The 24,715-nt window shown below is 39.5% G+C and overlaps 1 pseudogene; it reads left to right on the forward strand.

Annotated features, from left to right (window-relative positions):
* Positions 1–384: 384 nt before the first annotated feature.
* LOC123776161 (large ribosomal subunit protein uL15 pseudogene) lies at positions 385–24,280 on the forward strand (annotated as a pseudogene).
* The last annotated feature ends 435 nt before the right edge of the window (positions 24,281–24,715 follow it).

Below are 24,715 nucleotides of genomic sequence, written 5' to 3' on the forward strand. Positions count from 1 at the left end.
AAAAAGGCGAGTAACTGAGAGTGAAGAATGCCGTACTGAAGGCATTTGTAGGCACTGAGGCATCTGCTGGGTGGACGACATGAAAAAAGGGAGATGACAAGCAAACGAGAATGAAGAACATCTGCTTGACCGAGAGAGACTCTGTACAGCACTAAATCCGTATTCTAGTGTTTTGATATTTGTGCAGGAGCTTCATGGACTCAGTAGTCCCCATAACTTATGAAGCAGCTACAGGTGGCAAACAGGGGACCTCAAAGTGCCCCAGGATCCGGAGGAAAATAAGGCCAAGTGAAATCGCACAGCTGAGTGGCAATATTTGGGATGGGTTTTCTGTCTCTCAATCACTTAACAGCGTTTTGTGCCTCTTTCGTTGGGGCTGCGGACATGCCATCCAGATTGAGGAAGACCTGGAAACTTCGGGGGCACGTGAGCCCCGGCCACGGCTGCCTGGGCCAGCACTGGCAGCCCCCAGGGGCCAGGGTCCTGCTAGCAGCACGCATCATTGGCACAGGATCAGCTTCGACAGGTAACACCCAGGTTACTTTGGAAAAGTCGGTGTGAGGCATGACCACTCAACAAGGAGCCAGAGCTTCAGGCCAGCTGTCGACCTTGATAAACTACGGGACCAAGTCTGTCAGTGGACTCGGGGAAATGCTGCCAGAAACAGGCCCGGAGCTGCTCCTATCATTGAAGGGGTGCCATCTGGCTACTACCAAGTTGTGGGAAGGGAAAAAGCTCCAGGCCAGATTCTTCAGTAGAAGAGCTGAGGAGAAGAATTGGGGGGAAGGGGAAATGGGGAGGGGGGGCTGCGCCCTGGTAGCTCAAAACCATGTCGAGGGAGGTTCATTAAATGCCAAGAATTGTTTAAAAAAAAAAAAAACAACAACAACAGTGCTTTGTGCCTGCACAAAATCTTTAAGGGGAGCCAACTTGTTTTCCAGATGAAATGGGGAGAAAGGAAATGGAAAAAAGGGGGTCCCGTGGACAAGAGAAATATACAGCACAACTTGTACAAGTATGCTTTACAAAAAACAGGGGTTTCCACAAAGAAGCACAGAACAAAAGATGACCCTAAGATATTTATCTTAAAAAATATTTGTTTTAAAAATAAAGGAGAGGGATGCCTGGGTGGCACAGCGGTTAAGCGTCTGCCTTCAGCTCAGGGAGTGATCCTGGCGTTCTGGGATCGAACCCCACATCAGGCTCCTCTGCTATGAGCCTGCTTCTTCCTCTCCCGCTCCCCCTGCTTGTGTTCCCTCTCTCGCTGGCTGTCTCTATCTCTGTCGAATAAATAAATAAAATCTTTAAAAAATAAAAAATAAAAAAATAAAATAAAAATAAAGGAGAAAAGCAAGCAGTAATTAGAAGAAAATTGAAGGGCTTATGGATTTATGAAAATGATTTTAATCCCTTTATGACCACTCTTTTAACAATCATATTTTGAGAAGTTTCTTATCTTACTCAAATAAATTTAAGGGACTTATAATAAGATGCATACTGTCTACTTTAATTGTTATTTAAAGGCACTTTACAATGTTAACTTAATTATGTAATTAAAATCTTCATTTTTCCATTACCCTCTGGTTTTCCTAGCACATCAGCATTTTTTAAATTGTCTGCATACAAAATAAGAAATTATAAGACAAACTCTATGCACCATAACATATTGTTCTAAGTGAGAATTTCAAATGTTTGTTGTTTAAAAACACCCAATTTTTAAAATTAACATTGGAGTAATAAATGCTGGCAGGAATAGAACATTGGATAGTATCAATTTATCACTCAGAAAAGTAAAATATCCAAAGACTAGAAAAGTTTTGTATGGAGCATTATTATAGCAATATAAGAATGTTTCTTGTAAATTTTAAAATTTATGCATTGTATTTTGTTATGTTTATCTGAGCTATTTCTATGCAATCTTTTGACACACCAAGCATCATTCCCATTTAAAAGCATTAAAGCATAAAAACATATTTCATTTGCCTTGAAGTTTTTCAATAATAGAATGGACAGGTCAGGATTATTGATTTCTCCTTCCTGGCACTTTACTTTATAAGGATTTGTTTTTCTGTGATAAAAACAGCAGAAGAGCTTCAAAGAGAAGCTCCTTTGTTGTTCATTTCCCCTAAGTTTTCAGATGGCAGGTTGTACTTCCCAAAGATGGCAATAAATATATCTCTCAGCCCACATTTCTTCTGTAGTATGACCTTGCCATTTCCACATCAAAACACAGTGTGTCTAGGGGCACATGGGTAGCTCATTCAGTTGAGCGTCTGCCTTCAGCTCAGGTCATGATCTCAGGGTCCTGGGATCAAGCCCTGCATCTGGCTCCCTGCTCAGGGGGAATCTGCTTCTCCCTCTTCCTCTGCCTGCTGCTCCCTGCTCATGTTCTCTCTCTTTCAAATAAATAAATAAATCTTTTTTAAAAAATCACAGTGTGTCTATTTTCTTACCCCATTTGAGTGAGGTGGCCCCTCTGACCACCGAAACCAATAGAATATGGCAGGAGCAACACCGGGCCAGTTGTTGGTTGTACCCTGGCCCTAACCTTGTAGTTCTTGCTTCCTGTCTCTTAGAAGACAGTTGCCATATAGAAAGTGCTACTACTCTGAGACCACCCTATGATAAGAAGCCAAGTCACATGGAGAGAGAAAAGAAGGCCAAGAAGTAAGAAATGAAGAAGACATCCCAGAGGACCAGTCCAGTTGAGCCTCCAGATGACTCCAACCCCAGCTACCACCGGATCGCAGATACCTGAGAAACCCAAGTTAAAAACTGCCCAGGTGAGCCAGGGCCACCTAGAGAACCATGACAGAACAGTAACCTGTTTTACCCACTAAGTTTTGGGGTAGTTTGATGAACAGCAGTAGATAACTGGGCAGTTATCTATTGCTCTCTCATAACAAAAATGTTTCCTCCAGGGTCTGAAATATAGGACCCCAATCTTGCCTTTCTGCTTTCTCCTCTTTCTACTGTCTCCTTACTTTTGCTCTGTGGGAGGTTATTTATATAACACGTATTCAGTTACTCTATTTGGGAAATGCAGAATGTGTGAAATAAAATTGGAGTTAGCATTCTACACCGTATCTGCAATACTGGCTTCGGTAATTATAATAACTCTGCTTTAAAAATAACTCCTACATTCAATGGAGCACTTGCGTGTGCTGGATGTTCTTTTGGACACCTTGACACACAAACATAGTCAATACGCATGACAATCTTGTGAAGTATTATTCTCATTTTGGCAGATAAAGAAATTCTTGAGGCAAAGTAACCCAAAGTCACAAAATTTGTTGCTAGTGGAGCCAAGATTTTAGAATATCTCTTGACAATTCCAAACCTCAAGCTCTGAACCACGCTTCACTATACTGCCTTCAAATCTTTATATTTTACAATGAAGTTCTTAAATGATTTTTTCAGATGGCATATCCTTAAATAAGATGCTGACATTTTTTGTTTGGAGCAACATTATGTTGTGCCAGCTTAAATATAACTTGCCCATGTAATTTTTTATTTTACATATTTATCTGATTTCACCTTCTTCGGAACAGCCTTAAGAAAGCCATTTCATTTGGATAAAGAGGCATTTTAAACCTGATCAAGTTATGAGGACTAGTGTCTGACTGTGGGAGAGAGAGGGAAACATTGGCTTTCACATACATTCCTTTGTTTGATTCTTTTTACACCTCCATGAGGAAAGCGTTATTATGGCACCTATTTCATAGACTGGAAAACTACACTTCAGAAAATTAAAGGGATCTGCTAAGATCACTTGGAAAGTGAACTCATCCTAAGATCACACTTTTCCACCTGTACCACCCCTATGGCCCAGAAGTACATAGTTAGTCCATTACCCCCTTTAGGACATTGATTTGCGTATAGATCATGCTTTACAATTGTCTTTTCTACTTTGATTCCCAATATTGCCCTTGATTCCACACTCGGTTCAGCCTGAGCCTCATCTAAATCCTCTCTTTCTCTGAGACCCCAATGTATTAAGGATGCTAGAGCATTTTTATAACGTTATCTCTGAGTCTGATGAACCAAGAAATTACCAGATTACTTTGTGCAACATTACAATAGGTAATGCTGAAATGTTATACACCAAAACCAGAATTTGCAAAGATCATAAATTGATACCAAACTACTCCAGGATTCACAATCTGTAAAAAGAGAAGCTTGGTGCTATGGGTCATACTGTTCTCAATGGAAATATTAATTGATTCCTGTACATTTTCTCTTTGTGAAAGCAAAATATCTTGATCTATTTTTGAACAAGATGCACATTACCTTCTGATTTTGCTATTTCTATTTCCCAGCTCTTACTTTGAGTTTTCATGTAAATTTGAGTCCCACATTTATAAGAAATGTACAATGAAACCGAGAATCTGTTCTGGAACATAATCAATTGCTTTTCTAACATTGTTCACATGCTACCTTTTTCAGCAGGAAATGGTAAGAAATATGACTCAAAATTTCAAAAACTCTATTACTGAAAAAAAGAGAGAGAGAGAAAAGAAACTTAAACCAAAACCAAAGTTAAAATTGAAATAAAAGCACATGAGCTTTTCATAAATGGTAACTGTTCTTATCTTTTTTTTTTTTAAATAACTCAAGACTATAGCAAACTATTACAATGCAATTTGGATGACCAATATTTTAAATAATTGATTTGGTGTTAGGTAATTATTTAAAAGACACCTTCGGAAAGTTAAAAAGATTCCTCTGATCTAATATAAAAAATCTTATTTTTGAGTAAGGAAGGGATTGTAAGGGCTTAGGAAAAAAAGCTTCTATGAAGCTTCCATGGAGCTTCTGAATTCCCAAGGAAGCCATAATTCTTCCATGTGCCCAAATCCTGTTCCTCAGCACTACTAAAGAGAGCACTTTAGTTTTCTAGTTCAATTTCCCAGTAAGCTGCCATTTCAACTAGTGCTCATGTAAATATAACTAAGGTTAGCAAAAGTTTCCAGAAACTCTCATTAGAACACACCAACTAGGGGCGCCTGGGTGGCACAGCGGTTAAGCATCTGCCTTCGGCTCAGGGTGTGATCCTGCCGTTATGGGATCGAGCCCCACATCAGGCTCCTCCGCTATAAGCCTGCTTCTTCCTCTCCCACTCCCCCTGCTTGTGTTCGCTCTCTCGCTGGCTGTCTCTCTCTCTGTCAAATAAATAAATAAAATCCTTAAAAAAAAAAAAAAGAACACACCAACTAGATTTGGTCAAGAAATTCAGAATTACAGTCATCCGTAATAATTGGGGAAATAGCACAGACTCTTATTTTTGTAGCATTTTATGAAAGAAGAAAATGGAAACAATGTTGTCTGAAAATTGTCAGCGTTACTATATTCAAGTCTACAGGAGAACGTCTGTCCAAAAGCTATCAGAAGCTACGGTCATTCGGCTAAACAAGTGAGCTGCTTTATCACCAGCCAGATGGAAGACCTAGTTATGCATCATTTAAAAACGGATTAAGGGCCCATAGGTGGCTCAGTCGGTTAAGCGCCCGACTCTCGATTTTGACTCAGGTCGTGATCTCAGGGTCCCTGGATCCAGCGGAAAGTCTAGCTCCCCACAGGGAGTGTGAGCGAGATTCTTCCTCTCCTTCTCCCTCTGCCCCTCCCCCCACTCACAAGCTCTCTCGTGCTCACTCTCTCCCTCTGTCTAAAATAAACAAAAAAAATTTAAATAAATAAATAAAAACTGATGGTAAAACAATATCCGCAACTTACATAATATCTACTCTCCTTCTACTTGACCCTGTAAAGCCACTCAAACTAATGTCTTTCAAATGACACCCAAGATTTCTTGAAGAAAATTTTTAGATACTGACGGGCACTTGCACATCTTAGCAGGAGACATTGGTTTCTGGCTTCTGTTAGATAACATCTTAGCCTGTGATCACAGACCACAGTTTTGCAGACTTCCTCCCAATTCAATCATGAGCGCTGAAAAGAGAATGTGTAAATGTCTCTCTTTCTCCTCACTAAGGTTTATTATGCATAGCTGACCTATATTACAGAATATTTTACTCCTCCCTCAATTAAAATCCCAGAAATTGTTTCATTCATATTACCTTCCTCCGGACTTTTTGCAGGATGTGTTCAGGGCAGTTGATGGTGGATCTGAAGAGGGATTTTAGCTTTGCCTTATGATTTCTCAGTAACTACAGTTCGTAAGGTCTTCACTTGTCTTTTATACCAGCAGAGTGATAAAAACTGCATGTTCCCACCTGCATCTAAGCCCAGGGATCAACAGTAAATTCCACCCAATGATTGAATGGTCCTTCATGTAATTACCATGACATCAATTTGATCTTATCTTGTTTCAACCCTTAGATCATTTTTTTGTTTTGAGCCATTTTCAGGCAGTGGTGACTGCAAGGTCAGCCTATGAAAAGAGAGTACATTCATTTTTTACGTAATTTTATCAAGACTTACACACAACATCCTGAAAGTTGACACTTTCCTATAAACAAGACTCTATGAGTATTACATTTAATTAGCTAAGTACCTGTCATTTACTTAAAACATCAGGAGAGGAACTGTAAATTTCAGATAATAGATAGAGAACATTACCAGGCTTACATTATTCTAACAGGAAACAGGAAAATAAAACACATACCTATTTAGATTTTTCTAACATTACTATGTATTTGGATTTGATAAGGATGCATAGAGAAAGTATGAGATGGTTCTGAGAAGGACTGATTAGTTCTCAGTATTGTGCCTTTTCTTCTTTTTTTTTTTTTTGAAGATTTTATGTATTTATTTATTTGAGAGAGAGACAGAGATAGAGAGAGAGAGAGCACAAGTGGGGAGGAGAGGGGGAAGCAGGCTCTCTGCTGAGCAGGGAGCCCAACCTGGGACCCTGGGATCATGACCTGAGCCAAAGGCAGATGCTTAACCGACTAAGCCACCCTAGTGCCCCTCTTTTTTTTTTTTTTTTTAATTTCACTTTGGTAAAGCTCAGTTTCCTCCTAAACAAAAAATACATATTACAGCTTGCCAGCTGTGGGGCACTTAACTCCAAGATTCCCAATCCATGGCTCTCTAAAACTACCCAGCTCTTCAGCATTCAGCTCTGGCTTTTATCCAGAGATTATGATCCCTCCAAGTTTCCTCTCTCCATCTACTCTGCTCAGTGCCATTTCTGTAGGAATTGGCTTGGATATAAACTATGAAGGACCTCCACAGGGGAGGGTTTAGAAGATCTGTGTGATACAAAAAGCAACTCTTGTTTCACATAAAGACACAGACCAAAGAAAGCAACGTTGTTCTGTGATTTATTATCTGTGATAAGTTGATTTGTTTCAGTTCTTACACCTTTTCAGATTTCCATTATCTCCTTCCAGTGGTTTCTCTTAGGATACACTCTATCCATTCACCTTTTTCTGGTGACAATTGTTGTCACCATTATTCATGAATTTCTATCATTTACATCTCGAAGGATTAGCAGTACATTTTCAAAGCAGCAGACTTACTGTGGAAATCTTGAGCCTTGATAGCTGCAGGGGAAGGAAATCTCTCTAGTCTTAGGGATAGCCTCTTTTCCCTCCATTTTGTTCTATTCTCTCCCTTCCCTTTGTGCCTTCTTTTGATCCTTCTTTCTTTTTTATCTGCATGATTAAGTAGAAATGATGCTTCTTGTGTTCTCTTATTAAATTATTTTCATTTGGTTTATTATTTAGTAATGGGTTTCATTTTTATTTCAAGTTTCTGTGTAAGAATGGGGAATATTAGGGGTTCATATGAAAGTTCTTTTAGTATTTTTAAAGTTTAGAGTGCTTTTGTATTCTTTTTTAAACATGATGTGGCAAAATAAATAAATCAAGCAAAGGAGTTTTAGAAACAGGCCCTTCTGCATGTGACCTCTCCCCCTCCCCAGACTCCCAATTTCCCTATTCAGGAGTGACGTTTGAATCACTACATTCTGTACCTGAAACCAATACTACACTATATGTTAACTAACAAGAATTTAAATAAAAACTTGAAACAAAAAGAAAGGAGTGATATTTTTAGTTTTATTGTTTCTGCATTTATCCTATGTATACATAAGTAATTATACATAACTCCCATTCTCCCATTCCCCATCCAAATTCTCTTTAACATGATAAAAAGAACACAAAAGTTGGAGGAAACTGCGTTTGTGCTCATAATTTAGAGGCATTTCTTTCTGTTAATATAATATAAATTATAGTTCTCCATACTTTCAAAAATGAGCATGTATTACTTTTTTAGTGCATATATTACTTTTAATTATAACTGGGGAAATGAATGTTTAGTTAATGGAGAAATAACAATTTTCAGTTACAACCAGATAAAGTACCAGTAGCTAGAATATGTTTTTAAGTCTCATTGTTTTATGTAGCTGCTCTCCCGTATTATTAGCAGTTCTATCCCATACCCGGCCATTCTCCTCTTAGATAACTGGTAGGGCTGGTGGGTGAGACATCCAAACCACTCCTCATTCATTTATAGTTAGTCCCCAAAGGCTAAAATTTGGAGTGCATATTTCCAAGAAGGTAGACTGGCTGAAGACCCTGGGATTACAGGCCCACTAGTCACTTTTACTAGGCAAGGTCCCGAAAACATATCATGCTATGGAGAGTGTGTCAGGAACATCTTTGCGTAGCAGTATGACACAGTGAATTTCTTACATGCTAGGCTAAATGCATGAATTTTCCCTAATGAAGTTTTGGCATCTACACACTGAATATTTTTTAAATAACCACCTTTGTAAATGTTTCATATGCTTAATTGATTTGTTTTATTAAACATAATTTGATCTTTCTAGTAGCAAAGTATGATTATCACAAACATTGTGCTATAATCAGAACAGCTGAGGCATGTTAAATGCTTGCTTTCTCGAGTAGTTTATTCTTCAGTAATTTCAATAATACATGACACGATTTTAAATTTTCAAGCAATTCAGGAGTATGTATAACAAAAAATAAGTCTTCCTTTTACCAGAAAATCCTCACTCCCATTCCCAAAGTTAATCCATTTTTAACAATTTCTTAATGTTTTCTGACATTTTCTACATATATAGACATGTTTTCTGAGGTTTTACTGTGTCAGGGAGCAAGAATTTCTGTCCCTTCAAAGGTCCTTTTAGCTGGACTAAGAACCAAATTGACATGAGACAGATTAACGGGAGAAAATCACATTTAATAGGCATACATACAGGGAATCCACATAGACATGGAAACTCCAAAAACAGGCAAAATGAGGCATATATGCCATTCTGAACTAAGGAGAAGGGATTATAGGTGTCTGGGAGAGGGGGGTCTGGGACTTCAGAGAGAGGGGTCTGGGACTTGAGAGGAGAGGAATGCAATTTACAGGATGATAAGAGGAGCAGATATTTGGTAATTAGACGTTTGCCCTACCATATAGATGGGTCACTCAGATAAAATTTATCTCCGTGAATAACCCTTATTCAAGGGAAGACCCCCAATTTAGATTCTTCTATGTGGTTAAGGGAGGGACAAAGTTTCTCTTGAGTCTTCAGCTCAAAATAATCCCCATGCCAAAATGGCACATTCTACCCAGGGGCCTATATTGAACCCCTTCACTTGAATAGAAACATACACTTTGTTTAGTACCCTGACTTCTTTTTATTTTTTTAAAGTTTATTTATTTACTTATTCATTTTAAGTCATCTCTACACCCAACATGGGGCTCAAACTCATGACCCCAAGGATCATGAGTTACCTGCTCTTCCGTCAGAGCCAGCCAGGTGCCCCTTTCTTCTTTTTAAACCTAATGATGTATTTTGGTGGTTTTTTCCCACATCCAGATATGCAGATCTAACCATACTTTTTAAATAGCACAAAGTATTACGGACCATTAATTATTTAACCAGCCCTCTGTTAATGATCATTTGCATCATTTCCAGTTTTTTACTATTACAAACAATGCTATAATTATCATCCTTGTTCTGGTTGCATGTGCAATTATAGTTCTAGAATACATTTTTAGAAGTGCAATTGGATCAGAGAATATGAGTATTTTAAACCTGTATAGAGATTGCTCAAGTGCTCTTTACCGTTCCTCAAAGCCAATGCTATAAAATGTGTTAGTTTTTATGAAATAGATGAAAAATAATCTTATTTTCATTTGCATCTATGTAATTTTGAGCAAGGTTAAACGTCATTTCACAAATTACAGTTTATTTATGGGTTATTTTTGTACTAATTGCTTGTTCAAAAATCTTTCACAAGTTGTTAATTTCATCTTTAATTTTAAGCTTGAGTTTTGACTCTTTTATGGTATTTTTATCATACAATAGTTTATGTAGGCAAAGATATCTATCTTAAACTTTTAGACGTGTTGGTTTTATGTAATGCCAAGATACTAAAAAGAAGTCTTCGTTTTTTACTCTACAGTGTGAACTGCTTTATTTATTTTCAGTTTAGATCTTTAATTCACCTATAACTTCTTTGAGAGTGAAGAGTGAAGTAGAAACCCAGCTTCTTTTTAAATCTAAATGGAAAATCAGTTGTTACAATAGCATGTAGGGAATAATCAATCCTTTATTTTTCTGGACTAATTTGAAATGCTATTAAATTTTCAAATATTTGGGGTCTAGTTTTGGGTTCTCTATTATGACTCATATCAATAAAAATCATTCTATAAATGATAATAGATGTCTTAAATTTGTTAAGATAATTGAATAGTAGATTTCATTGTTTAGTGACTATCTACCAAGCGTACCAACCAAAGTACATTAAAAACCAAAGAGAAATTAGATGTAAATCATATCCTTAAGTTGCTAACAAACTGCTTGCAATAAATCGAGGTATTAGGATTTTTCCTCAACATTCTCTTTGACTTGTCATGAAGCTACTAAGACAGAATCCTGATTTCCTAAATTCCACTCGACTCTTTGATGCTATGTGGCTACATTTCTTGCAATATGTCCCATTTTTCATCGATAACCAGAATTTTCAGGCTGTTTAAGATCCAGGTTCCTGGGTCCCGTCTGAGACCTACTGCATCCAAATCTCTGTCAGTTGAGCTAAGAAATTTGCATTTTCTATACCAGAGCTTGAAAACCATGACTGTTCAGCCTTGTTTTGTAAGCCAGAAATGTAGTTAAGGAACAAAACGGTTTGTTTTCATCTTCAGCTGCCCCTGTAGTACAACTAAATTGAAAATAGTAAAGTCGTTTATTCAGCTCTGTGAGCCTTCACACTACGCAAACAGCCGAAACACACAGCAGTGGGAATCTGCGATAAAGAGAGCCCAACGCCCCTAACAACGACCCCGCGGTCACAGACACAAAAACAGCAACAGACAGTTTCTTGGTTGAGATAAGGCTTTTAATCAGCACAGCAGGTAGGGTGACTGACAGTCTGAAAGAACAACGTGAGACGTGATGTCTCACACATGCAGCAGCAACGAAATCTGCCCAGAATTGATGGACAAGAAGCAGGCCGACCTGACACATGCAAAGTAGCTGAGGCTATTCTCCACTGTTTCAGCCAAAACGGCGTAGCCTAATCAATAATGCAAACATCCTGTTGCTCAGGCTAACAATCTCTGTCACTTGAGCCCTCCGAGAGAGAGAGAGAGAGAGAGAGAGAAACTGCAGGTACACTTATGCGTCATCTTCCTCTAGTCTGAAATGTCAATAGACTAGGCAAATAAGGCTGTGGAGAAAAGGGAGGAAAATCTCACAGGTGAAAAGTAATTTGTTTAACATTTTCCCATTTCTTCCACTTTGCACAGGTCTCCTCCCACTCCGTGGCAGAAAGCTTTCAGGGATGGGCTATCGATGAAAAGCTTCACAAGAGAAACGGGTTTTGAGCCAAATCAATGGTACTGATAGAGAAGTTTAGTTATATTTATAGTGCAGCGTGGGAGGGACAAATGAAGCCCAACAGAACAGAACTTCCTACCCCAGTTTTGCAGGGGAAAGCTTGGGGAATGAGATGTCACGTGGGTTTGCCTAAGGCATCTCTGTCCTAAAGGGCTTGGCCACTTTGCTGTGAGAGGTAAGGGTGCTACATTTGGAAACCTGTGTGTTTTCCTTCTGGGACTGTATAAACGGTCCTGTGCAGCTTTAGGGACAATGAGGAACTTGGTGAGAGGGAATTGGAGCCACTTTTATTAAGCAAAAGGAAGTTTCCTTTGGACAATATTTTTGGTGCAGGTAACAGAAATCCCATTGTTCCTACACGAAGGAGAGCCAGCAGCACCAGTTGTCCTGGCCTGAAACCTTGGCTGCTATCCAAAAGAAAATATGTTTAAGGGAAAAAGAGACCCTGTCACAAACATTATGCTGATATCCCTCTCCCCCACATACCCAACCACCCTGGAGCTCAAACTGAATTGGAGGGTGGAAGGATTCTGCCTAATCTCAGCCTCTCATTGCTGTTGAACCCCCTCATTTGGGCTGATGTGAGTTCCAGTCATCGTTCACTGGGAGACTCTGCCTCCCACAAAGGTGCCTCTATGTTTTGCCAGCCTTCTCGAGACACTATGAATCAGCCATGACCCACCAGCCCTTCTCCACATCCACATAGCTCCCATCCTCTCATCTTCAGGATCTACGTGCTCTCTGCTATTCGGGGACCAGTTGGAAATAGAGGTAAACATTTCCCCCACTCATCCTTCCCTATGCCTGATCCGATTCCATGGGAGCTGTTTTAACTTGGGTCACTCTCCGAAACACTAAAGCTGGATTCCAAGGAAAAAAAGAAGAAAGAGAAGGAGGAGGAGTGGGAGGTAAAAAATTTGTATATACCTGAAAATTGTCAAAAGAATAGAATGCCATAAAATATAGCATTAGAACTGTTGATAAAGAGATGGAAAAAACCAATGTGGAGATTGACACCTAGAATTCAGAGAATTGAGACAACACAATCTTTATTTGAGTATGTGGCCCCCTCTCCTTACCCCCCAAATACTGTATTTTTTTTAAATAAATTTTGGGGCACCTGGGTGGCTCAGTCGGTTTAAGCATCTGCATTCTGCTCAGGTCATGATCTCCGAGTCCTGGGATTGAGCGACATGTTGCGCTCCCTGCTCAGTGGGGAGTCTCCTTCTTTCTCTCTCCCTCTCCCTCTGCCCCTCCAGGCTCTGCTTGTGCTCTCTCTGCCTTTCTCTCTCTCTCTCAAATTAAAATAAATAAAATTAATTTTATTTTGAAAATTATTTATGTCCTTTGAGATAAAGATATTCTGGATGTGGTCCCAGAACTAGGGTTGGAAGCTCTGACCTCAAGCACAGTCCACACAGAATTAGTCTTCCCTCATAATTTCCCAGGAAATCTCTATTCCACACCTGGCATCATTGTTGAGCTTCATGCCAGCATCTTAGTTCAGTGTACTAACTATCTATTGCTGTGTATCAATTACCCCGAACTTAGCAGCTTAAAACATATATTATCTCATGTAGTTTCTCAGAGTCAGAATTCTGGTAGCCTCTTGGGTGGATGGTTTTGAATCAGGGTCTTTCATGAGATCGCAGCCAAACTATCAGATGGGGCTGCAGTCATCTCAAGGCTCAGTCGGGGTGAAGAATCCACTTGTAAACTCATTCATGTGGTCACTGGCAAGGCTCCATTCCTCAATGGCTGCTGGGCAGGGACAGCGTAGTTACCAAGTAGATGTCTCCTTGGGGCTGCTGACAAATGGTAGCTGGCTTTCTTGAGAGACAGAAAGAGAAGACACCCAAAACAGCCACTGCCTATGAGGATACAGAGCAACTGGAATTGATAGTGGGAATGCAAACGGTACGATCACTGTAGAAAACAGTTTAGCAATATCTTATGAAGTTAAATATATAACATATATGTATATTATGATCCAGAAATCTCTCATACATATTTATTTAAGAGAAATTAAAACACATGTCCATGCAAAGAACTGTATGTGAAAGTTTATAGTAGCTTTAAGCATAATAGCCAAAAACTAAAAATAGTTCAATTGTTCAACTAGTGAACGTACAAACTATGGCACACGCATACATAGGAACATTATTATGCAACAAGAAGACATGAACTACTGATACATGCAACACATGAATGAAACTCAAAATCGTTATGCTAAGGAAAGAAGCCAGACACAAAATGCTGTACAAAGTATGATTCCATTTATATGACTTCCTGGAAAAGGCAAAACTATAGGGACAGGTATCAGGTTAGCATTTGGGGGATGGGGTGAGTGGATTGACTCCAAAGACATACACCAAAATTTCTGTATCTTGACTGTAGTGGTGATTACATGACTGTATATTTTTGTAGATACTCAAACGATACATCCTAGAAAGGATGGATTTTTTCATATGTAGATTACACATTGCTAAATCTGATTTTAAAAAATAATAAAAATAAAGGTAGGAAGGACATTTCATCAGAGGCAACACAAGAGAAAAGGCATGGAAGTATGACAGTATGGTGCATGCAAGAAACAGACAGCAGTATTACAACACTCAATATTACAAGGACATAACATTCAAAGCAAGGGGTTGCAGGCAGTGAAATCCTGAAATTTCATGTGCATCTCCAGCTTTCACCTCAAACTTAATATATCCAACACTGCAGCCTGCTTCCCTCTCTCCCCAAAAGAGCGCCATCTTGCCTGTTGATGATGTCATTTTCCTAGTCACTGAACCTCTAAAGCTCAGAATCATTCTTGACTACTTCCTTTCCCTGTCCTACCAAATCCATGCTACTCTCTTGCAATGCCATGTTTTTTGTGGTATTTATGGGGGCAGCAGTTGTGCAATGATGACAGTAGTGATTTTCTTTTTTTTTAATTTAAATTCAATTAGCCAACATATAGTACATCATTAGTTTTTGGTGTAGTGTTCAATGACTCATTAGTTGCATGTAACACCCAGTGCTCATCACAACACGCGCCCTCCTTCATGCCCATCAACCAGTTACCCCATCCCCCCACCCCCCTGTCCTTCAGTAGTGATTTTCCATTTCCCTCATATACCATTCTTTCTTACCTCGCCGCGGTCATACAGTTCAGGTTTTGATTTCTTCTCACCAGGCCGCCCTCTGACTGGTCTTGGTACTTCTGGTCACTCTCCCTTCTTGCTAAATGAGGCTTCTGAAGATGCCAACCTCATCCCACTACATCCTAATAAAAAATGCAAGGTCCTTGTCGATTAACAGACCCTTTCCACTTGATCCCAATCTACTTGTCAGGTTTATTCCTCAATACACCTAAGTCAACAAAACCTGCTTCAGAGCCAGCCGGCTTGAGTGTTCATTCCCACCTGTGTGCATTTTCAGATCTTCCAGTTCTGCCCAGGGTGCCCTCTCCTCTACTCTCCACATATTTAACTCCTTCCTGTCTGCCATGACCCAGCACAAATCCTGCCTCCCCACTCTCACTGCTCGCCCTCAAAAAGATTCTGCAAGTCACACTTTTTCCTTCCCTGAACTGCAGCACTCTTGCTCCACCCATTTGGGGTTTTTTGGGTTAGATTGATAATGGTAGCTTGTATTTCTACAGCCCTTGAAAGGTTTCAAAGCCCCTTCCTATTCATCATCCTGCTTGAGGTCTTCTCAGCAAACCTGTGAGACAATTCCTATCTCAGAGATAAAGAAGCTATGGTTCCATAATGCACAGTGAATTGCCCACGGTCACATGGCTAAGTAGAAAATTTTTAATATATATATATATATATTTTAAGATTTTGTTTATTTATTTGAGAGAGAGTGAGCAGGAGGGAAAAGGAGAGAATCTGAAGCAGACTCCACACTGAGCTCAGAGCCGGACTCAGGGCTCTGTCCCACGACCACAAGATCATGACCTGAGCCAAAACCAAGAGTCAGATACTTAACTGACTGAGCCACCCAGGTGCCCCGAAATTTTTAATATATTTTTTAAATGAACACACAAAGACAGAGCCAAAATATTGACTTGGCAATCAAGAGGAAGAAGCAGGACTTGTTTGTTTGGATTTTTTAAATTTTAATTATACGTTCTACTTAACCCAATGTATCCAAAGAGGCAGAACTGTTTTTAATGGAGAAGAAACTATTTAAAGTCCAAAAAAGACTATGTAAAGTCAAAATTTGACCACAATTACATTCAAACTGGCCACACTGTCTGCTCGGCTTTTGTGAGACTGGTAAGATAAAGGGCAGAATTTAGTCTAAATAGTTCAACATGGGGAACCTGGCTGGCTCAGTCAGTGCAGCATGCGACTCTTGATCTAGGGGTTGTGAGTTCGAGCTCCATGTTAGGTGTAGAGATTACTCAAAAATAAAATCTTTTAAAAATAAATAAATATAAGTAAACAGTTCAAGAGATGACTTTTTAAAAGCTCAAAACTGGGAAACTATACCCTCAGCAAGCACTTATTCCTGCTTTTGCGACTGCTGGAGCTGACTGTGTGGGAGAGTTAACTGCTGTGTAAAAAGTGAAATTAAAATTGAAAAGTTCTTATGTATATTTTTAGAGAACAGAAACAATTAAGATTGAATGTAACTCAAAATCCAGTTAGTAGAGTTGGCATTTAAATTGGCTGTTTAATTAGCAAAATTCTATATGATTAAAGTAGTCTCTTGAAAATAGTCTTTCAAAGCAAAGCATTTTAATATGCTCCAGTTCTTAGATGACCTGTATCGCTGGATCTTCATGTTCCCCTCTGGAACAGACTTGCTCTGCAGTCTGAGTTAAGGGGCTCCTGGACTAATGATTTAAAAAGGATTTTGGGGATCTCTCCTACATTGTTGGTGGGAATGCAAGTTGGTACAGCCACTCTGGAAAACAGTATGGAGGTCCCTTAAAAAGTTAAAAATTGAGCTACCCTATGATCCAACCATTGCACTACTGGGTGTTTACCCCAAAGATACAGACGTAGTGAAGAGAAGGGCCAGATGCACCCCAATGTTCATAGCAGCATTGTCCACAATAGCTAAATCATGGAAGGAACCGAGATGCCCTTCAACGGATGACTGGATTAAGAAGATGTGGTCCATATATACAATGGAATATTACTCAGCTATCAAAAAGAACAATTTCTCAACATTTGCTGCAACATGGACAGCACTGGAGGAGATAATGCTAAGTGAAATAAGTCAAGCAGAGAAAGACAACTATCATATGATTTCTCTCATCTATGGAACATAAGAACTAGGAAGATCAGTAGGGGAAGAAAGGGATAAAGAAAGGGGGGGGTAATCAGAAGGGGGAATGAAACATGAGAGACTATGGACTCTGAGAAACAAACTGAGGGCTTCAGAGGGGAGGGGGTGGGGGAATGGGATAGACTGGTGTTGGGTAGTAAGGAGGGCACGTATTGCATGGTGCACTGGGTGTTATACGCAACAAATGAATCATCGAACTTTACATTGGAAACTGGGGATGTACTGTATGGTGACTAACATAATATAATAAAAAAATATTAAAAATAAAATAAAAAGGATCTTATCAGAATGAGAGCAGAAAGTGACTCTTATTTGACAATAAAATACACTAGGCCTTCAAAAACTGTTAGCTATCTCTAGTAAATAAATAAAGGATTATAGGGAGAAAACTTTTTTCCATATTGAAGTCTTAGACTCCTAGCCTACATTTCATCCGAAACACTGAGCGGGTGACTACCTTTGAGGACATTGATGAATCAGAGAATTCTTTAGGTTGTTCCCCTCATCTAAAACATGTTTTAAAGGACACACTTTTAAAAACCCTTATACACAACCATAGGAAGTTCTTTGAGAAAGGATATGTAGTTCAACCCCTTTTTTTCATTTAGAAGTAGACCAAAACCATAATGAATAGATAACAATCCAAATTTTTTTATTTTTTTAATTTAATTTTTAAGTAATCTCTAAGCCCAATGTGGGGCTCAAATTTACAGCCACCAAGATCAAGAGTCTCATGTCCTACCAACTGAGCCAGCCAGGCACCCCCAAATTGTTTTTTAAAACTCCCCATGGCAGAGACTAGCTAGATATTCACCAAATGTCTTCCTGTGCACCCAGATAAACTACATTTTCCCGACTTCCTTGCATCTAGAAGTGGGATCATATGATCACTTCTTTGGAATGAAGTGTGAGAAGGGATGTGTTACTGCCCCACCATTGCAGTTAAGAGGGACATCCCTTCCCCATGTGCTCTCGCTTTTCCCCTTTGTACTACCTGGATGATGCCAGGGCCTTTGAAGTGACACACTGAAGCTGGCAGAGCCACAGCATGGAAGGAGCCTAATCTTTAAAGGTCTGTATATAGGAGACCGTCCCCCACACTGTGATGCACAGCCCCGTACGCCCCCACCTCCCACCACTGACCGGGGCGATTGATTTGTGATTGTTTACTAGACCACTGCATGTTGGCCTACCTGCTAACTCTACATTGCCTCAAAAAGAAAGTCCCACTACCACTGTAATTCACACCGCAATGTCCAAACAATGTCACTTCGTGTCCTTTTGTATTAGTTGCCTATAATAGGGGCCTGTGGATCCTAACCTTTTTGGAGTCAAGGACTTTTTTGAATCCGATAAAAATTCGAAACCGTCTCTTTTGAAAAATAAATGCATATGTTCTCAAAACGTTGCCTAGAATTTCAAGATAAGTCTTAAGAACCTCGAGGAGCTCACCAACAGATTCCCAGCTTAGACCCCTGCTATTAGTCATTAGTGTATCAGAAATGTAGAGGGGCTCTGAGCAAGTATTAAATGTGTATTATTCCAAGCTTTCCCATTGTATTCATCATTCCTTTCATATACAGCTGCCCTGTCATATTCATGCCTGTGATCTTTGGATTTTAAAAATACAGAAAATTAAGTATTTCAACATCGATGTTTCTCTCCCAAAGCCAAAATGTCAGTGTAACAGTCCCAATGCCAAACGTCAATTCTGTGACCATGCCTTTTGATTTCTGGATCGATTGGGACCAGCCTCCTCATCAGAGCCATCAGCAACGTGATGGTCAATAGTTTGTGCCAGGTACTGTGCGATTGCTTTTGGAAGCAGAATCTTAACTACCTAGCATGATCCTTGAAACCTTTTCAATTTTGCCTTGTCAAGCTCCCCAACTTTGTTGTCATCACTCCCCCACATCAACTATTTGTTCTTTTATTTTTGTTCTTTTTTTAAAAAATGTTTATTTAGCTATTTTAGAGAGACAGAGAGAGAGAGCACAAGAGAGCATGCACAAGCAGGGGGAGGGGCAGAAGAAGGAGAGAATCCCAAGCAGACTCCCTGTTGAGAGTGCAGCCCATGTGCTCAATCTCACGACCCTGAAATCATGACCTGAGCTGAAACCAAGAATCCCATGTTCACACAGGTATCCAAATTTTCGTTCTTTTAATATCACACTGATCATGGCGCCCTGAACCTACCATGTTCTTTCATGCCTCATGACTTTGCCTGCAATGTCCTTTCCTCAACTGTCCAAAAACTCCTATTATCCTCTAAGATTCAGCGCTAGCATCATCTTTCTGGTTATCATCCCTGGCCTGCCCTCTCCTGAGGGAAGCATCCCCAAGAGTGCTCCTACTGTGTTGTCCAAACCCTGCCATAGTTCTCATCATACACGGTGAGGATTTACTGCTTTGCTTCCCACTGAACTGTTGGCTCCTTTGGGGTAAAGACTATCTTCTATTGCATATTCTTTACGTAGCACAGTGCGGACACAGACTGAAGCTTGCCGCCCATATAGCTGTCTGTGTTCCAGACAACATTAGGGCGTGAACAGTTGTGAAGTTGTTTTTACTTGATTAAGCTATTAAACTCCCTTGAGTACCCTCAACAGCTAAGATTTCTTTATTGTATTATGACCATTGGTAAATTAAAGGTAAGGATTCTAATATGTTGGCTTTCTGGGATATATATATTCTATAGATAGAAAATATATGTGTGTATATTCTAAAAAGAACTTATCACATATATAAAAATATAACATTATAAAATGTAACTGTATGTTCAGTAACTTTCATTGAATGTCTCCCATGTACCAGACATGCTCATCCAGACGCTTAAGATGGATGAACCAAAATTTATACCTGAACAAAATATGTATGATCCCTGCCTTCCAGATGCTTATGGTTGTGTAGAGATAATAAATACTAAACAAGCACGAATAAATACATACTTACAAGTTGTAATAATGTTCTGAAGGAAAAGAGGAGACAAAATGTGAAACAAAATTTAAAGGAAACAAAATGTAGCTGGGAAACAGGTCAGAGAACTTTTAGAGTTTTTCTCTTCAGATTAAAAAAAAATCCATCAGAAATGAAGATGAATTAGCCACAGTTACCTCTTTCATCCTTAGGTAATTTAACACTCACATTTCCCAAATAAAGGCTCACCCTGAATTTTGGATGTATAGCTTCTATCTTACGTTCCTCTATCTTTTACTTTTTTCTAAATAGCCCATGAAGGATTGGCAGTGACTTCCTGGGGAGCCCTGTCTTAAGCTTTCTGGTGAGTGACTCCCGAGGATTCAGACGTATTTATCCAAAAGGAAAAATTCTCTCTAAAAGTATTTAAGCATAGAATCTGGATGTGCTGAGAGGTAGCATATAAGATAAATCTAGAAAAAGTTTTGGCTGTATCTCCATCTTGGATGTAGTTATAGATGATATATTTATTTCCCCCTGCTTTCTCTCAAATTGAATATTTGGATAAGGAAAAAATTATTATTTTTCCCCTTTTTCCTTTATATAGTTTATCTAGAAGTCCTTTACCCTTGAGATTGTATGGTAAAATTTAAGGCCCTGCAAAGGTTAAAGGGACCAAGAATCTTCTTGATTCTATAGGTGGCTTCTTGCTATCAGTGTCTTCTAAAATTCAGCATTGCTGCTTCAAGGGCAATTTTGCAGCTCTCACCTCTTATCAGTGGATTGCTGATCACAGACATGCCCACTCTCTCAACCAACTGGACTCTCCCAGCAAGCAGCTTGATAAAGATTGTAAGAGTCAAAAAGCCATAAATAGTAATAAGTCATCTGAAACAAAGTGGAAGATGCTAATGGTTTATTATTCCCTAAAAATGATGACTCTCTTTAGTTCTCTTTAAAAAAAAAAGGAGAAGGAAAGAAATAACATACACACACACTCAAATTCACCTTGGATTACAACAGGGTCTGTGTTGAAGTATCAGATCAGAACGTATAATGAGGGAAAGCTCTGGGGCCAAGTTATTCAAGGTATAAATTTGTGAGTTAAACTGTGGAACCTCAGATCTTGGTTGATGAAAACATCATCGCTTTCATCAGTGATTTCTGAGGGTCAAAACCCAGACTAAGCAGTTGATATACATCATATTACCATAATATGGTCATAACAAATCTGAACGAAAGGAACAACCCTGAGAGATTGGAAATGTTATCTCCGTTTTACAAATGAAGAAAGACACTTAGAAAACTGGAAAGCAGTAGAGCCAACATTTGAACTCAAACCCCAAATTTCCACATTCTAGGATCTCTCCTATTAAGTACTAGTATTGTTTTCATGTGCTGTATATTGACTTTAAAAGCTCAACCTAAATGAATAAAAGAGTAGGAGCACAAGGTTTTGTGACTGTAAATTGTTAAGCCCAAAGCATTGTTTTTGAATTCATGCTACTTTGTTGACCTTCATTAACTCAACTCTACACATAGAAGCCTGTCAGTTTAGACACCAATAGTACTTTAATCCTATTTTTCAAAGGCAATTCTTTAACCTGGTAACTTACTACATCTTCCCAATGTGTATGCTAATTCTGTGTTTTTTAAACTAATGCGGCTTTCTCAAACCAATATTTGCTGTGAAGAGCAGGCATTCTTTAGAAAAAGCCATTTCCCTATTAACATTATTAAGTTCTCCAATTATCCTGTGGAGAAATCTATTACAAAAATGTATTAGTGGGAGAGGGGAGGAAGAAAAGATGTTTTAGTTGAAAGCCAATAGGTAGGGTATCATTTCCACCTCCGCCCCCCCCCCATAAGGTCCAACAGCAATTCCTATTGATTCAGCCTCCAGACTTGGGCAAATCTGTTCACCTGTGTGTCTCTCCCCACCCCCTCCCCCCACAAAACCCCGCCAATCTGTTCTTCAGCAGTGCCAGTGAGAATCTTTTAAAGCATAGCCCCATCCACCCCCCACTTACAATCCTTTCATTGCTGCCCTTGCCAACTGGGCAATGTCCCACCCCCCTCCCATGGCCCCCTGAGCTTTGAGGGGTCTGCCTGACTGAGGCCCACCTCTTCAGCCTTCTCTGTGTTCACCTGTTCTTGGAACATACCAGTGTCCCTCTTCCCTTTGCATGTGCTGCTCTGCTAAACCTTAACTTGCATTTTGCTTGTCACCCCCACCACCCATCCTTCCCTTTCAGGGGTGGAGTGAGACAATCCATCCAAAACTTTTCACACCGGTCCATCTCTGTCCTTCTCTGTTACCTGACTGTCTACTCTCTCCATTATTGTCTGCTCCAACCATGTCCTTCTTGCTGATTCTAGAGGTAGCAGGCAGTTTTCCACTTCAGGGCTATGCCTTCTGCCCCGAGTGCACTTTCCTCAGACACGGCTCATCCTCTCCCCCCACTTCACATCTGCTCCGGTGTCAGCTTCTTGGTGGGTCTTCCCTTAGCATTACATTTAACATCACATCTCCTTGCACCTCCTACTCCTCTCTTCTTTTGTTTCTCCCCAAGCAGCCATCACCACCCTCTAATACGCTCTATCGCCTACATTTTTTTTTAAAGTATTAGTTGAAATGTATGGGATTACACAGTGGTTACAAATTAATCCTGATTTCTCAAAGGCTTACCATACTGCAGCTTTATTTCTTGCTCATACTACACATCCATCACAGGTCAGCAGGAGTTTCAACTCCACTCAGGGACCCAGGCTGACCATGGCCCCACCAACGGGTAGATGATCTGTATGGAATGCATGGCATCCTTGATCAGAAGAAGAGAGGGACTGGAAAATCATACACAGACTTTTCACTGCCCCATTATGAAGATCACTTGTGTTCCCATTTCATTGGCCAAAACTAGTCACGTGGGCTTACAAACTATAAGGAGAATGATAAATGCAGGAGATCAAATAGAACATTTGGTGAGCATTACTGCCACAAATAATAGCTTTCTTGTCTTTTATTCATCCATCTTGTCCTTTGACAATAGAAAAAATTATTGGTCAGGTTACATGAACTCAAACAGAAATCTTTCTGAAATTTTGTTTTCTTGTATGCTTATTTAAAATCTATATATAGGGGCACCTGGGTGGCTCTCATGGTTAAGCATCTGCCTTTGGCTTAGGTCATGATCTCCAGGTCCTGGGATAGTGCCCCACGTCAGGCTCCCAGCTCAGCAGAGAGTCTGCTTCTCCCTCTCCCTCTGCCTCTCTCTCTCCCCCTGCTTGTACTCTCTCTCTCTCTCAAATAAATAAATAAATATTTTTTAAAAATATGTATATATTTGAAGTAGTTTGAGAATAAAAGTCTGAAAAAAGAAGAGTGGTGTTTTTGTTTTTAAGAGTGGTTTCTTGATGTGTTAGCTAACAATTTCCATTGAGGCAAAATGGAAATCTGCAATGCCCCCACACACACTTTGATTTATTATTATTATTATCATTATTATTATTATTATTTGCTCTTGAGATTTGACACTTTTCCATGATCTGGATACATGACCCAACTATGAAGAAACGAAAGAGAAACACTCTCTTATACAGATGATATGTCTCTTTTCAAACATTTCAAGATTGACTTCAAGAAAGAATTAACCATGGGGCGCCTGGGTGGCTTAGTTGTTAAGCGTCTGCCTTCAGCCCAGGGCATGATCCTAGGGTCCTGGGATCAAGCCCCACATCAGGCTCTCTGCCCCACTGGGGGCCTGCTTCTTCCTCTCCCACTCTCCCTACTTGTGTTCCCTCTCTCACTGGCTATCTCTCTCTGTCAAATAAATAAATAAAATCTTTTTTAAAAAAAGAAGGAAATAAAGAATTAACCATTATGTCCCCCAGAAAGTATTCTAGAATTAAAGTCATTATTTTTGTTCAATAGCACTCAGCATTAAATGGGTTCATAATTTAAAACTCCATAAATCTACTTATCAATATTTCACAATCAGTTTAGCTTAACATGTTCACCAGGACATTGTATTTCTTAAAGGTATACATCCTCTGGATCCTTTACTAAAATAGTTTTATGGCCAAGGCCAGTGTCTAAACTTTTTCTAGGATGAAATAATTGTGGACATGATCAGGGTGAAGGACTTTGACCTTCTGAGACTGCCTTTGTCTATGTTTAAGAGCTCACCAAGTACCACTTTTGGAGAAGAATTTGGCCCTGCCGAAAGATGCTGCCGTCGCTAGCTTTGTGCAGAGGTGAGGCGGCTGCCTTACCAGGCCCCTAAACTGTGCTTGCAGCCAGTACACCGTTAAATACCAACACCTGTGTCTCTCTGCATCTACATCACCAGGGAGTTTGTTAGATTTGCAGAAACCGGGGCCCTAACTCAGACCTAGTAAATCAGAATTTGAATTTTTAACAAGATTTATATGTCCAGTAACGTTCAAGAAGCACTACTCTAAACCACATTCCTAACCTTGGGTCCACGGATCCCTGGATGGGCCTCAGGAAGACTAAATTCCTTGAAATTATATTTAAGTGTTGTGCATTTGTACAATTTCTAGGGAGAGACCACATGACCATCATCAAATTTTTGAAAGGTTTTGCTTCAAACATATTCTCTTAAAGCTAAGGCCTCTACCTGTAGATTTTGTAAAATATTTTCTAAATTATTCTTT

The sequence above is a fragment of the Ursus americanus genome, chromosome 11 (assembly GCF_024610735.1).
Source record: "Ursus americanus isolate L20-20 chromosome 11, mUrsAme1.1.p, whole genome shotgun sequence".
NCBI classification, from domain to species: Eukaryota; Metazoa; Chordata; class Mammalia; order Carnivora; family Ursidae; genus Ursus; species Ursus americanus.